Consider the following 27,333-nt stretch of genomic DNA (forward strand, 5'->3'; position numbering starts at 1 on the left):
TATACATTAAAATCATTTAAAATATATGTCATAATGACACCACTCTCAATGAAAATTTTCTAAGTCCCAGCTCCCTTTAAAAATATCAATCTTTGGAGGCGTCTAACTCGGCCATTTTTTATTTTAGAGAAAAGTTTTTCCAATAAAAGATGCTTATTTTGACGTGATATACACATTACAATCATTTAAAAATAGTGTCATAATGACACCACTTTCAACTCACTCAAAAAAAAATCTAAGTCCCAGCCCCCCCTTTGCTACAGTCCAACCCCGCTACATTTACACTTAATTTTTTCATGCAAAAGTCACCAAGGAACATCCGTGGGTATATTTAATTGTGAAAACTATGTCCCATATTTTGTTATTTTGGTATAATTATAAGAATTATCACTAAGTATTGGTTAGAGAACTAAAATTAGCTAGGTGACGGTGAACGAAACTAGTTGAACAAAATAAATATGTCAAAATCATAACTTGTCAGTTGTCACTTGTCAGATCGAAGTCGTTTACAAAGAATGTTAATAAAAAGTATTGCAAATTCAAATCGTTATAATTTACATCTACATGTTTATTTTACCTATGCAAATTATACTTACTTTTTATTTAATAACTTGAAACTTATTGAAATGATCATATATTGTTATACGCTACAGTATTATATTCCAATAATATTTTAGTCACTAAAGGATTACTGTTTCTAAGCAAGCTTCGTAAATGCCTGTCTGGTATACAGAACGCGTACCGCGAACCAAGTTCGTCATGTGGCGTCCCTGTCACACTTACCTACGAATTTACAAGTGCGACAGAGAAGCAACACATCGAACTTCCTTTAGTGACTGTTTCTCGCGCCATTTTGACAAGTAAGTCAGGATCAAAAAGGCGTAAGATGTATGAAAGCTTGCAGCGCTTACGCTTGTTGTCTTTCGTGTTTAATTGTTAACGTATTTTCGGTGAGGACGCGAAGCGATATTGAAGTACGTCGCGTGTATGTCTCACTCCCTCTTTGGGTATTTCTAATTCATTGTTTCATTTTGAAAGGATTTTTGAGGGGTTCATGTCACAGAGAGGCGGTGAGTGGTACAAACTCAACGCATTTCTCGGTGGACCTTTTGTCGTTGCAATAAGGTTTGTAGTTCGGCAGTTGACAGTTTGGACCATTACTCGTTTCTTCATTTGAGACTTTTGAGTGTCGGTGAGCAGGCGAACACGTAGCGCCTCGCGCGATCCAGTGATTCTCTTGCGAGTTGTGAGGAGTTTATGAGTTTTGAGGGTCGCGAGACTCGCGAGTGAATTTGAACGGATAAGAATTTTTTGAAATTTGAAGTGTGTGAATGATTTGTGTGGCAAGAGGTGTTTGTGATGCCGTGATGCGCGCGAGTAAATGAGTAAAATGAATAGAGGAGTGAAGTAAGACATTTTTGCGGTACGAAGTACTGCGACAAATTAACAAAATGAGTGGTACAAATGAGGTGCCTCACGAGTGAGCGACTCAACACTAGTACCTACAGGTAATTGTCGCTTTTACGCAATCTTCTATTGGCATAATAACACTAAGGTTTTTGACCAGCAAACTCTCCATAAACTGCTTGTTCTGTAAAAATATATTTAGTTCCGGTTTTCTCACTCTCTATAGTGAATTGTGATTGCATTTCAGTAAAATCTGGTCCTATTTTGCTTACTTTTTCATTCAAACCTTTGGGAATCAGGTTACGCCCCGCCTAAACACACTTTAATCACTAATTTCAAGTACACAAAGTGCGTATTAAAACCCGGTATCTCACCCTGACCCGCCGTTCACCGGTAAATAATACGATTCTTACTTATGATGGATTGATTAGCCTAATTGCCGGGCGCCTACTATCTCGTCAATAAATTATACTACATCAATATTGAACAGATCCATGTAATTAGATTCGTTTGTATACATTGTATATTATACTTAAGTGGCTTTGACGTAGAATTGAATGTTTCTTAAACGTGGAAATGAAGGTGAAGTTTAAACTTAATAGTTAACTATTTTCAGCAAATCAAATTAAAAGATTCTGCGACAAATTACGCTCAAGAGGACGACCTCTACATACAAACGGAGTCCCCATTTTCCTCTCTGTATACTAACATTATATATAGAAAATATTTTACCACGATTTGCATGGCAAGCAGGCACTGGTTTTGACAAAGAAACAAGTTTTGCTAATAAATTCGAAAGTCAATAGTAACAATATGAATTCGCAAAGGCTACCCTCTTTTGTACACTTAACTAAACACAATTACATGGTTATCAGTAACATTAAGCAATCGCGAATATGTGTCTTGTATGAGACACTTTCGTTTTACGCAATATTTGCTCACGACTTAACCCATCCGATGTAACAAGTATACTTGTAACGCTTTATAAAACGCATCACAAAAGCCGTTTTCACGACTCACTAAACTTTCCACGGCATTTAAAAGGGATTGGATACACTTTTTCTCGTGGACATACCTACAAGTATACGCGTTAGGCAACATTCTAAATTGCGTTTAATGTTAAAGGTAAAAAAGTATATTATCTGATGCACTTCCGGACTAATTCACGTTTACGTTACTTAAGCTTGAGAATATTCAAAGTGTTCTTTATAGGCGTCAACCACTTATGGCGCGTTCAAACTCCTCCAACAAAAAAATCGCTTGGCCAGAGTTTTGCGCAACATAGAGACTGGCATGGCGGTCGATTCGCAATGCGAATGACCTGCATTCATATTGTTCAGATATTATTACACTACATTACACGCCAGACGTAACGACCATTTGCTCGTAGACCAAAGGAAATGGTAACTGACACTTAGATTGGCTCGAACTGGTTTGACCGAAGATTTATATCTAGAAAGTAATCAATCCGTCATAGGTCTTCGCATCTCTTAATGCGATACTAAATACAGGGTACGAGTATCATATATTATCAAGTATTTATAAAGCACTAGCTGTAGGTATATAATTATGATTAAGGTGATATTTGAGTTGAACGAATAAAATCTTTGAAATCTGAAAAGCAGTATCTTTGTTTTTTTTTAAAGTAAATTTGTAATTATTTGACGGTAACGAAATGGAATAGTCGAAATCAGGGATGTTGCGAACATCCGCATCCGCATCCGCAACCGCGGAACTTCCGCATTATTTTCAACATCCGCATCCGCATCCGCATCCGCATAAAATCGATGCGGATTTAATGCGGATGCGGATGTGGAACAGTTCGGTACAGGAACGTCTTAGCATCGGCGGAAGTGCTAGACTAGAATAGGTTTTTTTGGCTAATTACTAAATTACCTAGCTTAATTTAGTAATTAGCCAAAAAAACCTATTAGAAATTAGCAGTCAAGCGTGAGTGGGACTTATTGTACGGAACCCTTGGAACGCGAGTCCGACTCGCACTTGGCCGGTTTTTTGAAATAAAAATTACTAAAATGTAATATTTGACGTTTTTTATGTACCTATCTTGACATCCGCATCCGCATCCGCATCCGCGGATGTGAGCCTCGAAAAATCCGCATCCGCATCCGCATCCGCGGATGTCAAAAAATCGGCATCCGCAACATCCCTGGTCGAAATATGTATCGAAATTTTGGGACACTTTTTACTCCTGTTAGGTTCGAAAGAACTTGTGATTCTGAGAAGAAATAACATAAAAAATTAAAAAATTGAAAAAAGTGTAATAAATAAAATGGTCCATATAATTAAAAAACCTGCCAATTGCGAGGCGGACTCGCGCACGAAGGGTTCCGTACCATTACGCAACAAAGTATTTGTTGTTATAGCGGCAACAGAAATACATCATCTGTGAAATTTTCAACTGTCTAAGCCAGCGGTTCTCAATCTTTTTTTTTTTGAAGGAACCCTTTTGGAAAGCGAAATACTTGATGGAACCCTACAATAAAACAATAGTTTTTAGAAGTGTATTTTTTTTATTAATAAGCATAATTCTAAATTCTTGCGGAACCCCTGCAGGGGTGTCACATGCACATGCACACTTAGAGTATGGCTGGTCTAAGCTATCAAGGTTCATGAGATACAGCCTGGTGACAGCAGGCGGACAGAGAAGTCTTAGCAATAGGGTGATAGGGTCCCATTTTTGTCCCTTCGGGTACGGAACCCTAAAAATTAAGAAGAAACAGGCCCGAAAACAAAACAATCGGTCGGCAAACAAGTTCGGCCCCGATCACGGATCAAGATCCGCGGTAAGGCAGTGTTTCAATGTCAGTGAAAGTGGTCCCGTGCGATGCGCGAGCGCCTTTTTCTAATGCGTAGACCAGGTACAGTCAGCAGTAGAAGTTACTACGCGGGCGAGGTGGTCAAAATTATCTTGACGCGCTCTTATTCTCTTGACGATAAAGTCGCGTCAATCGCGATCATTTTGAACACCTCTCCCGCTTAGCAACTATTGCTGCTGACTGTAGGTATTTCCGATCCAAACGTAGGTACGTCCTAACTGTCTAGCCTATAGAACCTGATATTTTTGTTTTCTTGGCGAAAACCACAATCAACAAAAATTTAAAAAAAAAATGGAATTTGCTAGATAACGATAGATTTAGATGCTTCTGAAAGCTAATTATTTTATTGACTGCAAACACGGTGAACACATATAAATCATATAATAGCAAAACAAGAATAGTCTCACATCAAATTCAAATATCTGGGAGACCGAGCTTTGCTCGGAAAACATATAAAATCTCAAAAATTAGCGTTTTCCCAGAGATAAGACCTAAGACCTAGATCGCCCGAAAACCCCCATATACCAAATTTCATCGAAATCGTTAGAGCCGTTTCCGAGATCCCTGAAAAATATATATAAATAAATCGTTTAAGGGTATAAGATAAGATAAATAAATTACTATCCCTTTATTTATTTTTCCTCTTACGTTAGGTTATTTATAATATGAATATAAAAGTAAAATATAAAAACACTTAGAAAACAATAAAAAATACATATAAACACATTATAAAAAACCTAACCTAGGATGCCGCCGGCAGCGGGGCAGGGCCCAAATTATTATTATTATTATATTGTTTAATACACTAGCAGCTGAAAGCTGATGCGTGTATATCACTGCACTTGTTTTTTTAACGATTAATGTTAATTGTTGTTAGTTTTGTGCTAGTCCATAATTTTAAAGTACGAAATTAAACCTCTGTACATTATAAGGTATGTGTTCATGACGGTCAAATAACAGATAACCTACTTAGGTATAATAATATCATTCTTGATACACAATGATGCCATTATCGTCCGATTTACCTGTTATAAACAACAACTCAAAATATTTCATTTCTATTGAATTGAAAAAGAAATGACATCTATCAAGCATTTCAAAGTCTTGACGGATTTCCTACCACACCTCAAACTGGTTTCCGGACTACATGGTCAACCGCACAAAGTCATCAATGTTTGGCTCCGTGGTTACGCAACCAAACATCGCTGACCGTCAAAACTGACATTCAACGTGAAAGCTACGATCGACAGCTGATCGTGACTGATGGCTGTGATGGCTGTAGGGTTGGCGTTTACGTGACTTATAGGGCTGCCATTTGAAAACGGAATATCCTGACAACCAGTATCGGCCATTATGACAAAAGACGGTTATTTTCTAAGAAAATACGCCCATTAATTCCCTTATTTCAAAAACTCGTCACAATACGATACGTAGCATAACGCATAACCTTCCCTTTCCTTTACAACCTCTTAACTTTCAGCCAGCTTCTAGAAGGTAGTTGAGAGGAACATTCAATGATAGAATGATTTTTAAACTCATGTATAATTATTTTTACTTAGCAACCCTACGAATCATCGCATTCGCAAATTCACGAACAGAACTCTCCAGCATTCGGTGATTTCACTCAATAGATTTTAGATTTAGATTTTAGATATTTATTCTCATAATATGAAATTACATTATAAATTATGCTAAACTAATCTACATGAATTTATATTATGATCGTCATTATTAATAATCGGTGGCATTTGACCTCTCGTCATTCCGATACGAATAATATGTGTCGAAAGCTTGCCAAAACAAGCTATTTAGAATTCACTTTGATTTGGGCAGGACTGGTTTTACGAATGGGTAGTATTCTGGTGATCGTAGGTCATAATTTCCCGTCCTTTTTACAAACATTACAAACGGGCACTATAGAAGATAAATTTACTTTTTAGAGTAAACGAAGAACGAAGCTTGGCTTGGATGTTATTTGTCGTAGGTACCAAATCTGAACAGCTGGTGTGAAACTTAATCTGAATAATTTACCACATATTAACTTCTTGCCTGTATATATGTTAAGGATCCTGACTCCTGACCGTTGTTTTAGTCATCTCGTTGCATTTTTTTACGAAACGATTTCTTTCTGATCTTTACAGCACTACCGAGGATTGATCCCACGATTTTTGATCACCACAAATATATGAACGGTTAAGCGCCAGCTCTTATTAGTCATTCTGCAATACAATGTTGCAATGTTGTTGTTGTTGTTGGTTGTTATGAATTTATTTGGATTAAGCATCTTTCTATTATTTAAATGTATTTCTGACGATCACAATACAGTGTGTAAGTCAAATACGGGCAATAAATTAAACCAGATATAGAATTTACCCGTCTTATCATTAATTAAGATGTTTTTTTAAGTTACACTTAATTATGACCCCGTGATTAATTTTTTCCACATGTACCGAGCAGCAATGTACTGTAAACATTAAGAAACAAGATGATAATGACATTACGAGATACGTTGACAGTTACTTTAAAAAGCTCGTATCCCGTAACGTGTGTGGTGTATTACATTGCGGGCCGAATTATTTTGTATGGTTATAATTTTCAATGCATTTCTAAGTAAAATCTATCTCAATATACTTTTTAGGTCCTATGCTAACCACCGTTTAAATATTCGCCCGTATTGGATTTACACACTGTATAGATTCTTATAAATTGACATTAATGTAATTTGTACTGTAATAATATATTGTGAAATAAATAAATCTAATCTAATCTAATCATATACCCGAGCGCAAGGAGTAAAAAAGAAATGAATATCGTTCATGGAATACATTTATTCGTCTCGACTCTCGAACGCTCAACTTCGAGGTTTGCCGTCGGCGCATTGCTCCCGTTGTATAAATCTGTGCACGCGCAGGCGCGGGCGGGCCGGCGCCAGCGCCCACTGAACTGGTCACTTGCACTAGGTACAGTCAGCAAACATTGCGTCGGCTAAAATCGCTATTAGGACATAAGGATAGGGAACTTTAGCCAAATACACTTGCAATTGCTAACCTCTTACTCGTAACTCCTTTCGAAGGAGTAGGTGATTGCGACTGTCGACAATTGGCATTACAAATTTAAATTTTTCTTGGTTTTTTAGGGTTCCGTACCCAAAGGGTAAAAACGGGACCCTATTACTAAGACTCCGCTGTCCGTCCGTCCGTCCGTCTGTCACCACTCACCAGGCTGTATCTCACGAACCGTGATAGCTAGACAGTTGAAATTTTCACAGATGATGTATTTCTGTTGCCGCTATAACAACAAATACTAAAAACAGAATAAAATAAAGATTTAAGTGGGGCTCCCATACAACAAACGTGATTTTTGACCGAAGTTGAGCAACGATGGTAGTCCGACTCGCACTTGGCCGGTTTTCCCTTATTGTCGAGTATTGATAAAAAGATCCTTGAGACATAAATGTTTTGTGGTCATACTTGGTTATGACAGTTATCGATGTCTATGTCATTATTGTCATTACATATTACATAATTCATGCCATGCATTCATTATCAGAATTGGAAACGAAATTAAAAACTGTGAAGAATTCTTGCATGCTGCCGTCAATATTTGTCTGTTTAAAACATTAGTTATGATTGGTTGGTTATATAATTTCTCAGGGAAATGATTACTCCAGTTTCTAATGATCTAGATTTAACTACGCAATTGGATTTTTCAAGTGCCGTTAAAGGCAATCGATCGTTTTACGACGATCGGTTACAGGTATTAACGAGCCCCACCGAACCGTTAGCAGTTCCGAAACGATTACTGTATCGTTAATTAACTTTTTATTTATTTATTTATATTAGTCACATAATACAAATGGATTTTTAGTACAATGTAGTGTACTTAACATACTTAAGAAATAGACCTAGAGGTTCATTAATGAGTACATAATGTTAACAAACATAATAACCGCAGAAAGAAAATGAAATCAAACTTACTTAACTTATGAACTTTTGAAGCGATCATGGTCATTTATAGAATTACCAAAATCTTCCGTGTAAAGTTGATAGATCTCAAGATTTCGGCAGTGTTGCAGGCGTTCATAACATAACTGACTTTTGAAACCATAGAGTTGAAAAAGAAAAAGAACGAGAGAACGTAAAGTTGAAGAGAGCGATTCTTTGGTTAAAATCGTAAGACTGTGAACGTTCGCTCATACACATGTGGTCAAAACTAAATCTTTGTGTGTAACCCACTGCACTGCTTGCAGTCCTACAAAACCAGAACAAGGTTGTCGGTCGAAAAATCATATTATTGTTGTCTAACCTACAAACTAAAGACATACAAGATATATTTCTACGTATATACTTTTTAGTCAATAGCGAATACAGTCTAACTCTAACTTATTATATCTTACTCTCTTTTGTATCAAAGACATAAAAGAAAATCTAACCATTTTTCATGACAATATACAAGTGTAACGATTTGTATTGTTTGTCTTTTAACCTGGTGACTCATTCTAAGATCATAAGTACAAGTATTTATATATTTTTAATTATCTTTTAAAAATACTCAAGGCAGGTAACATATACGTGTGCCCCTGAGCGTAACTAACCATCGCAACCTCTCATCTTACTCATAATCGCAATTGAAAAAGCAACCGAGCTACTATGTTCCTAAGGTATACTTTCTTTTGAAAGTCAAACTCTCATACGGGTTATCGATTACAGTGTGACATAACAGTATGCTGATAAGGTCAGTTAACAGCGTTGAAATACAAAGGTCTCGTAAGATCTTCCTGTTACTGCCAGTTTCGCAACGGATTCGAACACAATGACTTTTGAAAACAATGTTTTACGTTAGAGAAAGTGATTTTCGCAAGGCGCATTAGCATTTTCGTGTTTTTCTGACACAGTGACATAGTGTTTTTACAGAGTTCTATCTTATATTTTTGTATTGGTATGTTAATTTAGTTTTTTGTTATCTGTGCGACAAACGTACCTATAGGCCCGCTGTGCTAAACGATGTTGCCGCTTGGCTCCGTCGAACAGAAAATAATAAACACCTCGGGCAATAAATAATCAGAATGGCACTCTTCCTTTACTGCCCTAAGTATGTGTATGCCTTTGCCTGCCGTTTTTGTATTTGCCTTACTGAACCTCTTTAAAAATCCTCCAATTTTAAATTAAATTACACACAATAACAATTAAAACGGGACCATCTGTTTAAAGTTTTTCATATATATGTCGGCGGCAGATCGTAAAATCGGCCATATCGAGATATTCCTAGGCATATCATGAAACGCCGCCATTTCATGATCTGACTAAGATTAATCCAGGCGTATCACGATCTGCCTTATGAAAGAGGCGGCATATCGGTCAGACCAATGTATTCGTTGATATTCCTAGCTTCATACCGGGCGCATCGTAAAATAATTGATGAGATATTCCTAGGCATATCATGAAACGCCGCCATTTCATGATCTGACTAAAATTAACTCAGGCATATCACGATCTGTCTTATAAAATATTCGGCAGATCGATGGGGGCAATGAATTCGTCGAATTCCTAGCTTCATTCATACCGATCGCATCGTAAAATAATTGCATTTTTTGCCACTGGTGGCGCTGCATTCTATATGGCGCTGCATTCTATATGGCCCTGCGTCCGAGTCAGTGTTGCCAGATCGTACCTTTTAATACAAGTTTACGTTCCTTTTGAGCCTTGAGGTTTGCTCGATATGGCTGGTGCATGGTCGCTAGGCAGATCATGAAATGCCGGCGTTTCATGGTCTGCCTAGGAATATCACCCCTTGAGGTTTGCACGATATGGCTGGTCGTCGCTAGGCAGATCATGAAATGCCGGCGTTTCATGATCTGCCTAGGAATATCACCCCTTGAGGTTTGCACGATATGGCTGGTCGTCGCTAGGCAGATCATGAAATGCCGGCGTTTCATGATCTGCCTAGGAATATCACCCCTTGAGGTTTGCACGATATGGCTGGTCGTCGCTAGGCAGATCATGAAATGCCGGCGTTTCATGATCTGCCTAGGAATATCACCCCTTGAGGTTTGCATGATATGGCTGGTCGTCGCTAGGCAGATCATGAAATGCCGGCGTTTCATGATCTGCCTAGGAATATCACCCCTTGAGGTTTGCACGATATGGCTGGTCGTCGCTGGGCAGATCATGAAATGCCGGCGTTTCATGATCTGCCTAGGAATATCACCCCTTGAGGTTTGCACGATATGGCTGGTCGTCGCTAGGCAGATCATGAAATGCCGGCGTTTCACGATCTGCCTAGGAATATCACCCCTTGAGGTTTGCACGATATGGCTGGTCGTCGCTAGGCAGATCATGAAATGCCGGCGTTTCATGATCTGCCTAGAAATATCACCCTTTGAGGTTTGCACGATATGGCTGGTCGTCGCTAGGCAGATCATGAAATGCCGGCGTTTCGTGATCTGCCTAGGAATATCACCCCTTGAGGTTTGTACGATATGGCTGGTCGTCGCTAGGCAGATCATGAAATGCCGGCGTTTCATGATCTGCCTAGGAATATCACCCCTTGAGGTTTGCACGATATGGCTGGTCGTCGCTAGGCAGATCATCAAATGCCGGCGTTTCATGATCTGCCTAGGAATATCACCCCTTGAGTTTGCACGATATGGCTGATGGTCGCGCTAGGCAGATCATGAAATGCCGGCGTTTCATGATATGCCTAGGAATATCACACCCTACTTATTTGATATGCCTAAACGTCGCTAGGCAAATCGTCAAACGTTGATGTTTGAACGATATGGCTGGTAGTCGCTAGTCAGATCATGAAATGGCGGCGTTTCATGGTATGCCTAGGAATATCTCGATATGGCCGATTTTACGATCTGCCTCCGACATATACATTCCTTTGCGTGTTTAAGCCATTATTGTTATTTATAGGTAAATGATGGCTTTTTAAAGATAGAAAAATTTGAAAAATTTAAACCTTCCGTTACGACTCGGCTTTCTAATGTATACATAATTGAATAACCTAGCTAGACTTTATTATTATCAACGCATTAATTGCAAAACATTATCGAAGAATTGCAACACAATACAATTGATACCATCACTCGATAACACGCCTTAACACATTATAATAAAATGCATTTTCGTTTAAATTAACAAATATCAATTAACCCCATAGTTAATTACTCAGTTGATTTATTCAATTAGAGCCGAGACGATTAACGTCGTCGTGATAGATGAAAAGGCAATTAAAGGTGTCGTTCCCAAGAAAAGGGACCTTACCGTGCCTGCCTTACAAAACTAGTGGCTCTGTGAACTGCAGACCTCCTACATTGATAAAATTCCAAAAACTGAATCGAAAAAACATTTAAGTAAGTGATAAATATATGGTGAAAACATGTTCAAAAGAGACTTGAAGGAACTGTCATAGGGACCGTCACGTAATTAATGCGAGTGGTACCAATCTTCTCTGCTTTTTCCAAAGATTTAATGGTAGAGAATGCCTCATAACAAGCTCGCCTTTTGTACCTACCAGTGGCGGCGCGTCCATAAAAGTCGATTCCCACCGGCTTGCCTGTTTTTGAACGTTTGAGCAGAGTTGAAAAGGAAATACATATATTTAAGCCAAATTAGCCCCGGCTTGCCTATAGATATGTTTGACGCGCCGCCACTGGTACCTACATTAAGTTTTTCTAACATTTTAACAAATAAATAATCCGAATCTTCGCGGCGTAAGCGCCTACAGCACCTTTTCTCCACGAATGACACAAATTATATTAATTTGGGTTTCTGGGCCTCCGATTCGTTGTAACATTGATTGAGCTGTGTCCGCGCCGTCAGGTGTGCCAACGTGGCGTGGGCGTGTGTAGTAGCTAAAGCTAATTACATGACGAAATATGCATACAATAAAAATGTCGACTCATAAAAAAATCATGAGATATTAAGCTGTGTTTTATAGCATATGGTAAAATGACAGTTCATTTTAATATGCTATTAGGACAGAAGCATTTGTATCTACCATTACGTAGGCTATTTCAATACAAAGTTACCTATTTTCGGTGTTTTGTAGGTCGAAGCGAAGTCTGATAACGTACCTGTAACAAAAATAAAGAAACATAAGATTTGTTATCTTATTTAATTAATTAAATAATTCCTCAATTAAAGTACTTAACATTTCATAGTTATATTAGTTATACTAGCCTGTGTTCAGAATTATCGCAAAAATCAAAGTTCGTACATATCGAGCAACTACCTCATTACGCCTTAACTGTAGTAAAAGATAAAGATGCCCGAAATTTGCGCCATGTTTTATCCAGGGTTCGAAAGGATAATTATCAATGATAGTTATCTTGATCATTATCGATTTGACAATAACCTAATAATATTTATAAGAAAATTACAAAAACCCCAATTATTTTTTACTATCAAAGAATTTCAAGAAAATAAATATAGCACCATCTATACCTGGGATAATTATCAGATATTTATCCAGATAATTGAATAATTTCGAACCCTGATAACATTTTAAATAGGTCAGAATGAGTATGAGTAGGAGTCCATTCTATTTCCTTTACCATAGCTAATACAAATTCAGCCCGGAATCCCGTCATCAAAGCATGCCACTATAGGGAAAATTACGCGAAACTCTGCGTAGGGGGCGCCACTTCCACAATAAGTCACAATCTAAGGGTCTAAGCACTCTAAGCAAATGAGAGAGAGTCGAAATTTTGTTACTTATCTAACCTCTCTATCACTCTTTGCATATTCGAGCGATAAAGAGGCAGAGAGCCGAGTTTCGATTTCGCGTTTCCCGGTAAGCCCTTGATGATATTTTATTGTCTGTGAAAACTTGTCAAAAAACAGTTTAAGGTACAGTATATATAAGTTACTCTATGGTATACTTAAGTCGCTAGTACTGCACTCTGGCGGCAAAACATTGCAGTAATACTCCCTATTGCCACTTAATAGAGCACATTGATTTGTGGCCAATAAACAAATAATAGAAGCCACGATTTGCGGGTATCAATTGTCCCGCTGACCCGCCAATCTCGGCCCTCGAGGCTAATAAATACAATTAGTGAGAACAGATGCGCAGGAGTAGCCAATTGTTGGTTTCGTTGAGCTTTCCACTTTAGAATTGCGGACGTCGAGAGTTTTTTGAAAGTCCCCGTTTCAGGTCGGTCATGATTTTGTATGTCTGTTCGGATGTTCTGGTCTACAACAAATTTTACGACATTCGGTTGAGAAATACCACCTACATTAAATTTTTCAACTGATTCTCTTTGAATTTGTTTCGGTTTTCGAATTTTATTCAAAATGGCGGAGCCATGGGGGTTTGCAGTCTTCAGTCACTAGTAACGTGTACAGTTATGTCCATCAGAATACTCTGACTCATTTGTTTGGCAGAAAAATCTGTCAATAAATACAGCACTTGAGTCTCTCTCAGGAAGTGATGTTTCATTTATAATCCGCTTTCCTCTTCAATTGTATGACAATTTGTAATGTAAGAAAACTGCGCTCTGGGAAAATCAATGATTGAATATTTAGTTTTTTTCAACTTTTTTCTCTTTTATCATTATTAATTTTCAATAAATAACTTTATTGCACATTTTATATACCTAAGTATACAATCAAGGTTATTCCGCGTGTCGCTAGTGTCGACTTTTAGGCTTTTGATCCAAGTCAATGACACCTCAGTTTGTATGTACGAGAATCATCACAAGAAAATGACTCTTGTCACATGACGCTAAATTTCCTCCGAAGGCCCTATTACCAAACGAAAACGCATTAAACGAGAGTGATGGACACTCACAATAGACTATAATTATAATTGATCGCCGGCATTACGCCACGAATCGATTGACAGCCAACTAGGCCGACTCGATACCGATTCGACTCGGTACAATATCGATACTTGTGCAACTACGGTCAAGGACTGACATAGACTTGATTATTCCATTGTTAGAAACGGATCTGCTACCGATTCGGAGTAAAGTTCAAGGCTATTGGAATGTTAAATTTTTACTTTGAATGTGAAATTAAAAATTTGTGGCTAACTGGCTACCTACTTTTATTAACACGGATGAAATGTACGGGATTATTTAGTTAAAAAAAAGCGGTTTAAAGACTGCTGTGGAACAAGACATTGTATGATCTTGCTGTTGTTGTTGCGTCTTTGGAAGTCCTGACTTTACAAACAAATTTACTATAATAGTCAATTTTTTTACTATAAATTACTACGCCATACATTTCCTATGCAAGTTATGCAAGAAACAAATAACTTACTAAGCGTTCCATACTATTTACTACGGGCAGTACTTCATAGTTACAAATACAGACTATACTAGAATTGCGAGTAATTTTGCTATCTTTCTTGTATTTTTTATGGACACCCGTCTAGCAAGCGTCCAAGACTTGACAACACCTTTGAATTTGATGAAAAAAGAACTGTAAATATTGATCATTCGTTCGGCTTGCGCTGACAGCTGTGAACGAATGAATGAGTGATGGATTGAACGCGTGAATCTGTGCGCTTTAATGAAAAACATATACTTATATGAAATCTCGCATTTGGGTTAGTAATGCTTATTGAATTTGGTTTGACAGGGGAATATGAAAAATGATTCGATACATTTAAACTTTATTAAGAGCCAACAGGAGTGGTCATTTCTCCATACAAACGTACTCGACTGTTTCCTCCGTGGGTTTTGAAGCTAGAGCAATGATTTTTTCAACACAGATTAATATTGTCAATATCTGTGTCAGACCGTTTTGCTTTTTTTGATATTTTTGTTTTTTAAGGCGCTAGAGCCCTTCAAAAATGGCCAAAATGGCCTAATTGACTATGCCGCAATGAGAGGCGTGCTATTCAAAACTGACATCAATTAGTCAAAAAAGCAAAACGGTCCGACACAGATAATGTCATAATCATTTAGATTTCCAAATTTGGTTACGATTGGTTAAGTTTTGGAGGAGGAAACAGTCGAGTACGAAACCTCGATTTTTGAGATTTTTACGCAGGATTTTTCGCCTTGTCCTTATCGCACTAGTTTTAGGAGCCGCTTCCGTTAGCGAGACGGGATATTTACCTAAAATATTTAAATCTTAGCTCCTGTTGGCTCTTAAATATTTGCCATTTCATGATTCTATTCACAACGCAAAATAACCCGTCAATGAAATGATTTAAAAAAATAATTCAGTTTTTCGTACCATAGGAGTCTTGCGAAAGGCATCACTCCTACGATCCTGTATGATCGATCCGAAAGAGACGTCATAAACTCACACGACTAGCCCAATCGACTAAGTAATTCGATACAAACTCGACCAATCGATACTCTTATCGATTCCATTAATCTCGAAGGCGTTTACAAATGCTATATCAAAACCGCGGTTTCGACACTGCAGTTTCGTATCGATTTAATTGGGACAATATCGATTTAATTATATCGTACGGAGACGTTTATTGTTGTATTAAAATAGATTAAAATGTTTCCATTAGGGTTAATTGCCTCTAAGTGAAGTAATGTCGATCGATCAATTTGTCTTGAGAAATTCATTGCAATATCAATCTGAAATAGCATGTAAAGACAGCTAGAAGAAAGCAGGTAAACGAAAGAATGACCCCCAATTCCCTGGTTTGTATATTTTCATAGAGTGAGTTTGCCAAGAGGGTTTAGCCACGGAACGCCAATTGAAACAAATAGTCACGTGGCTTCTCGTGGCATCTGTCATCCCGATACATTTTCACTTTTAGTTCGTCGTTTGTCGATGTAGGATTGTTATTTTGACTAGGCCCTCAGAAGGGTTGCAACTGTTGCAAGTGCGACATTCAGATCCCAAATCAACATTTGACGGTCACATCAATGTACCAGCAAAAAGCTGCTTCTGTTTCTATGAAGCAAGCCTGAACGGGTCACGGCACTAATGCACAACAAAAGATCTCGTTCAATCGATCACACCCACACAGCCCTTTCGTAAACGACCTTGAGCGCTATCACATCAGGATCGGTTACTCAATTATTTGGAGCGGTCGTGAGCCAGGATATCGTGACGATGCCGCCCTTGCTCTATCATTAACTAGATTTCGCAATTTTAATTAAATATAGAGCTCATTAAGACTAACAAGATTGGCACATTGATTTTTGATCGATATTTAAGTATTTAAGTTGAAGGTTCAGGTATTGGATATCCTATATTCTTGAAAATATGCTTTCAAGAATGTCAAGCAGTGGAGTGGATCCTCTTGACATCTCTCAAGTGCCTAGAAATCCTAGAATAGGAGAAAAAAAGTGTCCCAAGATTTTAATTTTCAATCTATATCGTTTTTACCATTTTTCATAAACTTTATATGACGGTTATGGAATGGAAAGCTCGAAAAATGTATGTAATGCCCTTTGCTGAATTTTAAGAACCGAACATACACGAAACACGGCTTATTAGGAAGACGATAATGTCACAGATTTACAGTACCTAAGTCCTTGCACGATTGCATGTACCCAGAACCAAAAAAGCGTAAACTCCTTCGTGCAACTAGGGAACATACTCCCTTTCCCAACAATGTCAGTTATTAAGAACAACTAGGGCGATGTGACGTCTCTGGCAGACTCTCTGCAGTAATTGCGTAGATAACGAGGATCTATAATAATTAGTGCAGTACTCGGGTCACAGATTGCGATGGTACAGTCATAGGAACAAGTCAGGATAACCTGGTTCTTCGGGCTTGGGCTTAATTGTATAATATGTGGACTGGAAATGTCTTAGCTGCAGCGACATTTCGATTTAACCCAGTACTGTTGGGTGATTGAGGTTTTTCGGGGGTTCTTCACTGTCGTATCAAATGGCCGTAGTGATACTGGCGTACCAAATGGGCGAAAACCTTCTGGACGTCCTAGTTACCGCTGGAGAGACGAAATTCAAAAAGACCTTAGCGAACTCGGCGCGATCGATTGGACAGAAAGGACTTTGGTCAGAGAAGGATAGCGGTCTTTGGTGTCGGAGGTCAAGATCCGGTCATCATGTCAGAGCAGTAAAGTCATTAAGTCTTCATTGACGTCTTAGCATGTACCTATGTAGTGTTATAAGCCATGGTGTTCAGGGTTACCAGGGTACCGAGTCGAGTTTACTTTGTTTCTATTCCGTGTGAAGGACACGTTACAGTAATTATCATAGGACGACAATGATATTAGACCCCAGCGGTTAAAAAGCTCAAAGATTCTCCCAGTAACCTACTTTAGCAGTTTCCGCACACACAAGCTCGTTCGTTTCCCCATTGACACGTTCGTTAAGAACTTTCATTATTCCGGCCGAACGGGATATCGCTTCAAAGAAAATAATCCCCCATAACTTATCCGCTGTCGATGGCACGCGTTTCGGCGCACCGTTAAGTCTTGAAAGGCGACGTGTGAATCTTATTACAACGAGATAAGGTGTAGTTTATGTCACTGTTGATAACCGTGCTTACGGTACCGCGACACATGCGTCTGCGCGCAGTCTGCGACACAGTTTCAGAGCGGTTTTGTTTCTAGCCAGCATTCTGTCTTGGCCTGCTCGGAATGTGCGTTAAGAGTACGTTGGATTATATCCTGGAGACTAATATGAAGCAAATGAATTAGGACGCAATTTTGAAGCATCTCGACATTGTTCATAGTGTTCATACACTAGTACGAAGTATTGTCCCGTTTTTCAAGTTACTCATTCCGGTCATGTCATCCATGCTCTCATACGTAGTTAAAAGTCACAGACCAACCACCTACCTAGGTGGGTTTCTGTGTACTTATGTATGCCCACAATATACCGTTATAGAATGGGATATAGGAACGGTAATGGAATTTTAAAAGCGTAATACCATCTCCGATTCCCATTGAACTTCTCAAGCATTATGATCGATCAGTTGCTGATTGCACTTGAGATATTCATCAATGGAGTCCCACGTCATCCGTCATTATAGTCCCAACTCAACGTTGATATGACTCGAATAGTTTAAAAACGATTATAATTCATAAGACAACGGATTAGGGTCGCTTATCGATGTATAATCTTGTCAAGTGACGTTACTGAAGTGAGAGAGAGTGATGTAATTGCAGTGATGTTTCCGCTCTTCCCATGTTTTTGCGAGTGGGCAAATATGCGTTAATGTCTCGTTAACCTTTGTGGAGAGATGCTGACGCCGTTGTGATATGAGGAAGCGTTATTTCCTATGTCCTTTGCGCTTTTTGTCGCATGTACTGTTTAAGGGCAAAAACATGTTGTGACAGGAGAGTTAAGGCAACTGGCAGGCGTATTATGGATGGCTTTATCCACATGATAAAGTATATGTCAGTTTTAAACAGAGACAGAGTCTGTCATTGTCACGCTGACATGTAGACAAATACGACATTTTAGATAATAATATGAACTGAAGTGAACGTCAAAGGAGTCTTGGACTCTTCCAAGGTACCACACTGTTGGTTGTCGATAAGGTCGACTTCAAATTGAAGCTATATGGAAATAGCGCCATATTGACAACCGACAATAAGTACCTTTTTGGTTGAGGATGGCACAATTTAAGATCTTGATCGTGAACGACAGGAAAGCGCACCCAGCTGCAAAAGTACATGGCCACTTTATAAATGTAATTCATAAAGTGGCCATGCACTTTTGTAGCTCGGTATACCTTCGTCCACACTATTTATTAACGCAGGTCAGTAGAATTACTGTTAGTAGTAGGTTTATGCAAAATTAAATATCAAAATACGCTGCATAAATTTCATATGGAGCTGTAAGAGTTGTAACAGAAGATAAGATAAATGTATTCTTCCTTTCCTTATATTATAAGGCTCAGGCCCTGCAAAGTACACTAGTGGGTGGCTATGGAGCATATCAATTGACACTGCAAAAATACTATTTATTAATATTGGCACCAGCCGCCGCCATATTAGGAGCGAGCTAATACAGTTATCAATGGTGCTCAGGAAGTGACTCAGGCGCATAAACGTAGGCTTTAGCTGCTTGCAAGTTGAATTGAAACAAAAGCATTATATTAATCTTTTGGAAAGACCGGAATAACCACAATCGCGTAATTTTAAAGTTGCATTAACAATTGCTAGTATTATTTACGTGTTCAAATGTTTTCTAACTCGAATTACAAATGGCAAACTTAGGGTTCTATTCTGTACCCAGGTAGGTGCTTTACAATTCCTAAATGTAAAATAAACTCGCAAACTGTCGATATGTACCTGTCACCTGTTTAGACCTTTGATATTTAAAGGACTTTTAGGTAGTAAATAATTCTTCTTAGTATTCGATCCAACAGAATATTTCAGTCGTTTGTGAAAAACATAGTTCGTTTCTCTTTATGAATAAAAATACCATACGATTTTGGGCCTACTAGCCCCATCAATAACAGGAACTGTGTCAAAATAATAAGTAAATTCAATTAATATCAACTATCAATTAGAGATGCCACGAATATTCGGCAACTATTCGGTATTCGGCCCATTCGGCCACTTTGCCGAATATTCGGTATTCGGCCGAATGTTGCCTACTATTCGGCCGAATAACGAATATCTGTTGCACCTACTTAAAAAGAAAAATTGCACAATAAAAATAACCAAAAACTATGTAGGTATATTTAGAACGTGTTCTTGGAAAGTTGTTAAATACGAAGACCATTTTTTGAGCATTTGTTGGTTAAAACACATTTTATTTTTATCATGAGTCTGATTTGTTTGACTCTATTCATTAATTCTGTTCAACAAAAATATATCTTAGCTAACGTCATCTAACGTTGAGCTTTGTTGGCGATCAGTTTTCATAATAATTGTGACTCAAAATGTTCGCTTGTCATGCCGAATATTCGGTCGCCGAATATTCGGTATTCGGCCGAGAGAAAGCCGAATAAACGGTATTCGGTATTCGACCAAAACCACTATTCGGGGCATCTCTACTATCAATACAAAACGAAACCAACGTACAAGTGTATCATAATGGGAGATAAATTGAATGCTAACCATGCAGAGTAACGGTCCAGAGAGGAAACAACGCCATTATGTCAAGCTAACGAGTTAACCGACGCACAACCTTCTAGAGGAGAAAAGAACTAACTCACACGGAGATTATACAGATGAAGACACGGAAATACAACCTTGTCACATTCTAATAAGACTCACTATGGCTTCAACAGATGGTACACATATGTGGCCTTTTTCTTATCGGTTTTGCTATGACACTACTACTTTACCTACTGTAAAAAGCGTGTAAATACTCATTTGCGTCCGGTGACGTGAAGTTTTTAAGTCGATAACAATCTTGAACAATCCTGGTGAAATTTATGAGACCACCCCTGAACTAAATAAAATGAAAGGTAAGGATATAAAAAGGGATTTATCCTGTTCTATCCCCATTATTAGGCCGACGATCGAAGGAGACGGAACGAGGGCGGCAAAAAATAACAATGACTGTGATAGTAGTGTGGGACACTTATAATATCCTGGTTATAACTGAATAAACAAAAAACCTTCCAGGACACTTATATATTTTCACAATTATAAATTGAGAACATAATTTCTCATAAAGGGTAATAACAGCATATATGATGTAATCTAAATACCTAGATTCAACACTCTATCAATCATTTGCAGCAAACCACCCAAACTCATTGAAATCCCGCAGACAACTGCACACTTCACCGCCGCAAAATAGGTCGTCCATCGTTCCCTCCTCGCCATTCAAAAAGCCCTAACTCCCTCTAATTCCTTACAAACTTACACCCTTTCTCTTCTATAAGGTTCTAAGCCTCGCCTAGCGCCCACTATGGCCCGCGTTAACGGTGCATCATTTCATCTCATTTCACCAACTCGTGGGAACTGTCAACCAAACACCAACCTTTCCATAAAAGGACATAAGTACTTAGAATTTCAACTGCACGTCGTTTTAAATTTAAACGGGCTTATGTGCGTTCGAAATTCAAAGTTTAAAGACGTTTTTGTTCCTGTCAGCGTTCGAGAGGCTTGCCAGCACAAAGCGTGATATTAAAACAGTTTGTGTTTTGAATGGTTAATCCGCTATAGATCAATGTTCAGCCGTTTTGGTGTGACTAGATTAACGCTTTCATTAGAAAATGAGATGTCAATGCAGTGAGAATTGTTACGACGACTTGTAAAGAAGAATAATGTTTATCCTAATCTTAGAATATCAATTATTCTAGATTTTATAGGTCATTTTCTTTAAAAGAATTGGTATAATGCAACGTAAATAAATTCAAAAGATAAGACACGTTTGAATGTCAACGACCTGTGATATAATTGTTTGACTTTAGAATTGGTACGAGACATTTCCAACGACGCGTCACGCGACTGAGTCATCGAGTGACATTTCAGTCAAAACTCATTAGCGGAAGCTGTACTAAATTAAAAACGAGACTGATATATTATACGTATGTTTTTATATTAGAAAAGAAAATATGCAAACTACACTTTAGTGGGCCAACCACGTATATTAATTTACCTTATTCCTGATACAAATCCATAAGTAATTGTATAGGTATTACATATATCGTTGACTTGAGTAAGGATGTCCTATAATTTTGATATATATTATTTATAACTAGTGAAAACATAACAGTCGTAATTAAAATAATAATTAGTAATTACCCATTATGTTTATATAGAGCAGGGATAGGTACGATAATAAATGAAGTGCGGGTACAACAGGATCCAAGTTTTCCTGTTGCAACATATGAAGCCAGAAATAGAACTAATTGCCCTCCCCTAACCTGATCTATAATGGAACATAATTGTGCTTAGAACGGTACAAAAACCCCCTCAATTTGCTGCCAACAACATACCATTAAGGCGAGTTTTTGCTTTGAATTTCTCTCAGACGAAAACCTGATCCGTTTAGATCAAGGAATGTTGTGAACTTTAAAAATGTGCCCAGTTAGGTACAGTACACGTCAATAAATCACCTTCCATGTTGCAGTTCGCAAGCTTCTCTCAGATACTTTCACATTAAACACATTAACTCCTTGCTAAAGACTATTAATAAGAATAATAAATCTGCCCACAAATAATAGTTATTTTAAAGAACTTTCGGAACACAACGAGAAAACCTCCGCAAATATAAATTCTTTAGACAAGTCAAAGACTTCTGCGACTAGGAACCGGCAATAAGTACCGGTATCCGGTTTACGGCATTCAATCATAGGGTACAACTTAGCAATAAACTTTTAAACGCGGATGAATTAAATTTAATAGCACATCTTCGACAGATTGAGCTTGTTTACGACCACCACACCAAGAGTCGCAGGCGCACCGTAATGAAAACCCCTGGCTACACTCAAGGGATGAGTAATAACACAAATTGTATGCAAATTACAACAACCGCCCACGATTTTGGATATTTTATTAATGGATGTATTATTAAGAATCAATTTACCTTTCATAAAGCGCGTAAACGTCTCGCATTGTTACCGTATAAGTGAAAATAAACTGTGGTTTAATTCTTCCGGACAAATTAATTCAGCATGATTAATTGTGCCGAGATAACGCCGGGCAACATTTTATATGAAACTATTAAACGAGCCGGTATGGGAATAAAATTGTAATGAGGCGCGCGGCGAGATGAATCAGAGTTTTAACAACACGGCGTCCAAATATAGCAACGGCAAACGTTCCTCGTTCCGGCTAACGATGTAACAGGAGAAGAGTTTAATAATTATGATGCGCGGGAAACTCAATACGAGGCGGTAACGAGGCACGTTTAGGATACAACAATGCCACCAAAATAGGAGAAGCACGCGCTCGTCAAGTGCCAATGAACAGAACACCTGCAGACGACCCTAACGGGTCCCCGCGTCCAGCCGCGCTGACCTTCCCCGCCCACCTCGTGGAAACAATAGGAGGCTCCGGATAAATCGGCAGGCGTTTATCTCAAGCACACTTTGAATAAAGGTCGGGGGTCGAGAGCAGCGGCTAGTGTTCGCACGACCGGTAGGAAGTGTGTCAGCTAACTGTTAAAGCAAACATTGGCAGAGACCGTCAAATTAGAGTCGCTTGCGAGTCACGGCTGATAGCCCTGATAACCTGTCGACCCGCGGCCTCGTCATGTTTTTATATCGCATGAGAACGATGGTATCGATCGGGACACCTACGCTAGTACTTGTATCGACAGTTCTCCGAAGCGCGCAGAATATTTTCTCTTGGACACGTCGTGTAACAATAAGTATTCTAAACATGGTGCGGCTAGAGAATTGAACAAGGAATGTTATTTGGTACCCGTTACCCTAATTGACCGACGCGTTCCAACCATCACATCAGTTTTATACATTTATTTAAGCTTATGCGATAAAATAAAACATCTGTCTTTGCTTTAATATTTAACGATTAGCTCTCTGTTGCGTAATTTTTGTTGTCCTAACCCTAAATCAGTGGAATTGACAGGTATTGTTATGAACGGACAAACAATGCAACGTGACCTCGACACATGTGACAGTGGCCGTAAGCTGTACTCGTCGTAAGTTTAGAACAAAAGGAGACTTCTCAAGGCGGCCAGAAAAATAACATAACTCCAATCACCACTTAGCACTCTTTGAAACAACTGCACTGAGACTTATGGTGATTTTCTTAAAAAATCTAACCTCTGGCATAGGCATATAACGTACCTATATACAGAAGGCTTATGGAACTTGGCATTCTTGGATTATTTCCGATTAAACAATGCGCTTGCATACAACTTTAATTGATAATCTAATGAAACGAAGAGGAAGCGGCGCGGTCCAGTAATAAATAAGCAAGTCTTGTCCTACATGCCATTTATCATAATAGTCGGCGACGTTTCATCTCGTAGGTGGGTGTCCGCGCTGATATTAATTGATCTAGCTGTTCCAGCCTACTTATGTAGATCGCGAGTTTTGTTGTCTTCCGCTATGTTCAATGTGATTAAACATTGTAAAGTTTTCTGCGCAAATACAATTTCTCTGGCCACCTTCATACTCTCGGCAGCATCCGAAGAGAAAAGGATACACTTGGCTTAGAAACTCAAAGGTGAAACTAGTCCTTCGAGGCTAGACAGGGTTTTTCACGAGAAAACTACTAAAATATTAGATGATTGTGAATCTCATGGGGCCGCCGAACGAGTCAGAATTCGATCTCAAACCATCCGATCCGGTTTGAAAGTCGCACTGCCAACACTCGGTTATTAAACTTATTAATGAGGATAATTTCTAATTATTTACGTTTTACTGACAATCGTGTACCGCCGGTTATTTTCCTACTGTATTCTCCTAAGCGTCATTATTTCAGTTTCCTTCCGGCCCGGCGGCTATCATGTTTTACAACTTTTTATTTGTTTTTGTTTGTATTTTCTTTAAAAAAATATAATGTTTTATATGAACTGACGAAACTAAAAAGCGCTGGTGGCCTAGCGGTAAGAGCGTGCGACTTGCAATCCGGAGGTCGCGGGTTCAAACCCCGGCTCGTACCAATGAGTTTTTCGAAACTTATGTACGAAATATCATTTGATATTTACCAGTCGCTTTTCGGTGAAGGAAAACATCGTGAGGAAACCGAACTAATCCCAATACGGGCCTAGTTTACCCTCTGGGTTGGAAGGTCAGATGGCAGTCGCTTTCGTAAAAACTAGTGCCCACGCCAATTCCTGGGATTAGTTGCCAAGCGGACCCCAGGCTCCCATGAGCCGTGGCAAAATGCTGGGACAACGCGAGGAAGATGATGATGAATTGACGAAACTTGTACTGAATAAAGTACATTTTAATATTTTATTAAAGTTATTTGTTAAATAAAAAACCAGACTATCAAGATCCCATCAGATGAGATATCCATAATTTGTCAAAAGCGCGCCGTCGCTAGACATGTCGATCTTATCTTATCTTCCAAGGTTGGCATTCAACAAAGGGGCGGAAGGCAAATTTAAAAATAACGTTCTATAAATGGCGAAAAACGATTTAGTTCACAAAAGAACATTTCGACGACAAAGTACTAAGTATTCAGATATAAAAGTCGTTGGAGGTCGCGCCTGTTGCCATTAATTCCGCGTGTACGGGTAATAAGTTTGAGTTTTTACGAGAAAAATATCGACCATTACCTAGTCAGCGTCAAAGATATGTACACTTATAGACCTTACTCGAGCAACTCTACCTTTTTTTATGATGGCCACAAAGACGATTTTGCCGCAATGAATGTGTTTAAGGGCATCCCATACTTAGCGTCTCATCAGCGCAGTGTGGCTGTCGGGTAGCCCTAAAGGTGATCGGATGGCAAGGACCTATAGCATCAGGATCACCTGGCGGGCCACCTTAAACGAGCCCGGTGGGCCTCAGGGTGAGTATACTGAGTATGGCTGCCTTACTCCATTGAAATAAGCGAAGAATGTATACCTACGTTGGTACACAACTACACATAGGTATGATAATTATGTACAGACGCCATCAAATATATCGGAATGTCTACTGCGTTCACAAACGTCTAGAAAGAACAACGGAAGTCTCTAGACAGACTAGAGTCTATAGGCATTATCATTATCAAAGAGTTAAGAGTACTTTAAATCGAAGAAACTTGGCACAAACGTTTACGTAAGATATATCTACGTCTGGCACTAGTTTTCGTTGCTAATTATTTATGTTCAAAGAAAATATAGCGAGTAGAACTTCTGTCGTCTAGTTCTATAAAATTCAATCATTCTTATTATCTAATCTAATACCTTTAAACGAGCAATTCTTGCATATTTATTTATATATTAATATGTATATATATTTCGGGGATCTCGGGAACGGCTCTAACGATTTCGATGAAATTTGCTATACTGGGGTTTTCGGGGGCGAAAAATCGATCTAGCTAGGTTTTATCTCTGGGAAAACGCGCATTTTTGAGTTTTTATATGTTTTGCTCGGTCTCCCAGATATTAGGTACACTTAAACCGACAAAACATTGCTCGAAAAGTGGCACAAGTCACGAATTATATATAATTAATGTTATAACGTCGAGAGAGTAGTTTTAATCATCATCATCACAGTAAAAAAGCTACCATTTTCGTACCCCGCTGCGCTTCCTGCTGATTCGTTCATTTCCTCGGGAGTCAGGTTTGTGAGTTAATTAAAACTACAGAGGTATATTAAATTAGACACCGTAGAAATAGAAGTAAATAAATAAATAAAAAACGTGATAGTGTCTAGTGTTGAGTCGCTCACTCGTGAGGCACCTCATTTGTACTACTCATTTTGTTAATTTGTCGCAGTACTTCGTACCGCAAAAATGTCTTACTTCACTCCTCTATTCATTTTACTTGATTCTAAAATTATCTTTCTCCTAAAAGTTCTATTCTTAACCTCCAGAATTGCACTCCAATTAAATGTTACTATTTATTTATTTATAAAGGAAGTGATGAATACATAAATATGTATATACATTAAATATTTTTGTCGCCGTTGGAATTAATGGAATAGTCGACGCTGAAAATATGCTAGTACCTCACCTCATTTGAAGTAAGACATTGTAACACCTCATTTTAGAAAATGAGGTACTCATACAAACTCATTTTAAATTGATGTCCTACCCATCACTAATAGTGTCTGATTGACTTGGGTATTTTGGATATTTTAATTACCGATGAGATTTATCAACCTCGATTTACAATTGGATCTAGTCAGGAATATGACAAAATATACTCTGAAAAACCCGATGTCCCTAACTGTATCTGTAGATCAGAGTCGTCACAATCGACACTTGAAGCTATTGCGTTTGCGTGATCTAGTTATAGATATGTCTGTAATGAAATCCAACAAACCAGCCTACCATTAATTGCTGCGGCTCCTGTCATCTACCGACTCTGATTTAGGTTCAAGGTCTAAAAACACAACCTAATCAGAGATTAAGTCAATCCCCGGTTTGCCGATTATCGGTGACGTCATCGGTTCTATAATCTACGGTAAGCCGATTAGTGGTCTGCGTAACGAAATTAGTTTCAATGTACTTCTATACATATCCAATTTACGAACAGTCAGCATCAAAAGTAGCGTATCAGACTATGCGACAAAAGTATTTACCATTCTCTGTAATATGTATCTATACTATACCAGCGTATACCTATGTAGTACAATTTTATTAAACCGT

The 27,333-nt window shown here is 38.5% G+C and overlaps 2 protein-coding genes across 3 annotated transcripts in view; both read right to left on the reverse strand.

Moving 5' to 3' along the window:
- Window positions 1-27,333, reverse strand: part of LOC134648674 (death-associated protein kinase related) — a 317,978-nt gene that overhangs the window by 249,101 nt on the left and 41,544 nt on the right. The window lies entirely within an intron of this gene.
- Window positions 6,274-27,333, reverse strand: part of LOC134648698 (PXMP2/4 family protein 3) — a 381,574-nt gene continuing 360,514 nt past the window's right edge. The window contains exon 5 of the mRNA XM_063503206.1: window positions 6,274-6,285. The gene's annotated coding sequence lies outside the window, so the exon portion shown is untranslated. The remainder of the gene's footprint in view (window positions 6,286-27,333) is intronic.

Source organism: Cydia amplana, chromosome 6 (genome assembly GCF_948474715.1).
Source record: "Cydia amplana chromosome 6, ilCydAmpl1.1, whole genome shotgun sequence".
In the NCBI taxonomy this organism is placed as follows: Eukaryota; Metazoa; Arthropoda; class Insecta; order Lepidoptera; family Tortricidae; genus Cydia; species Cydia amplana.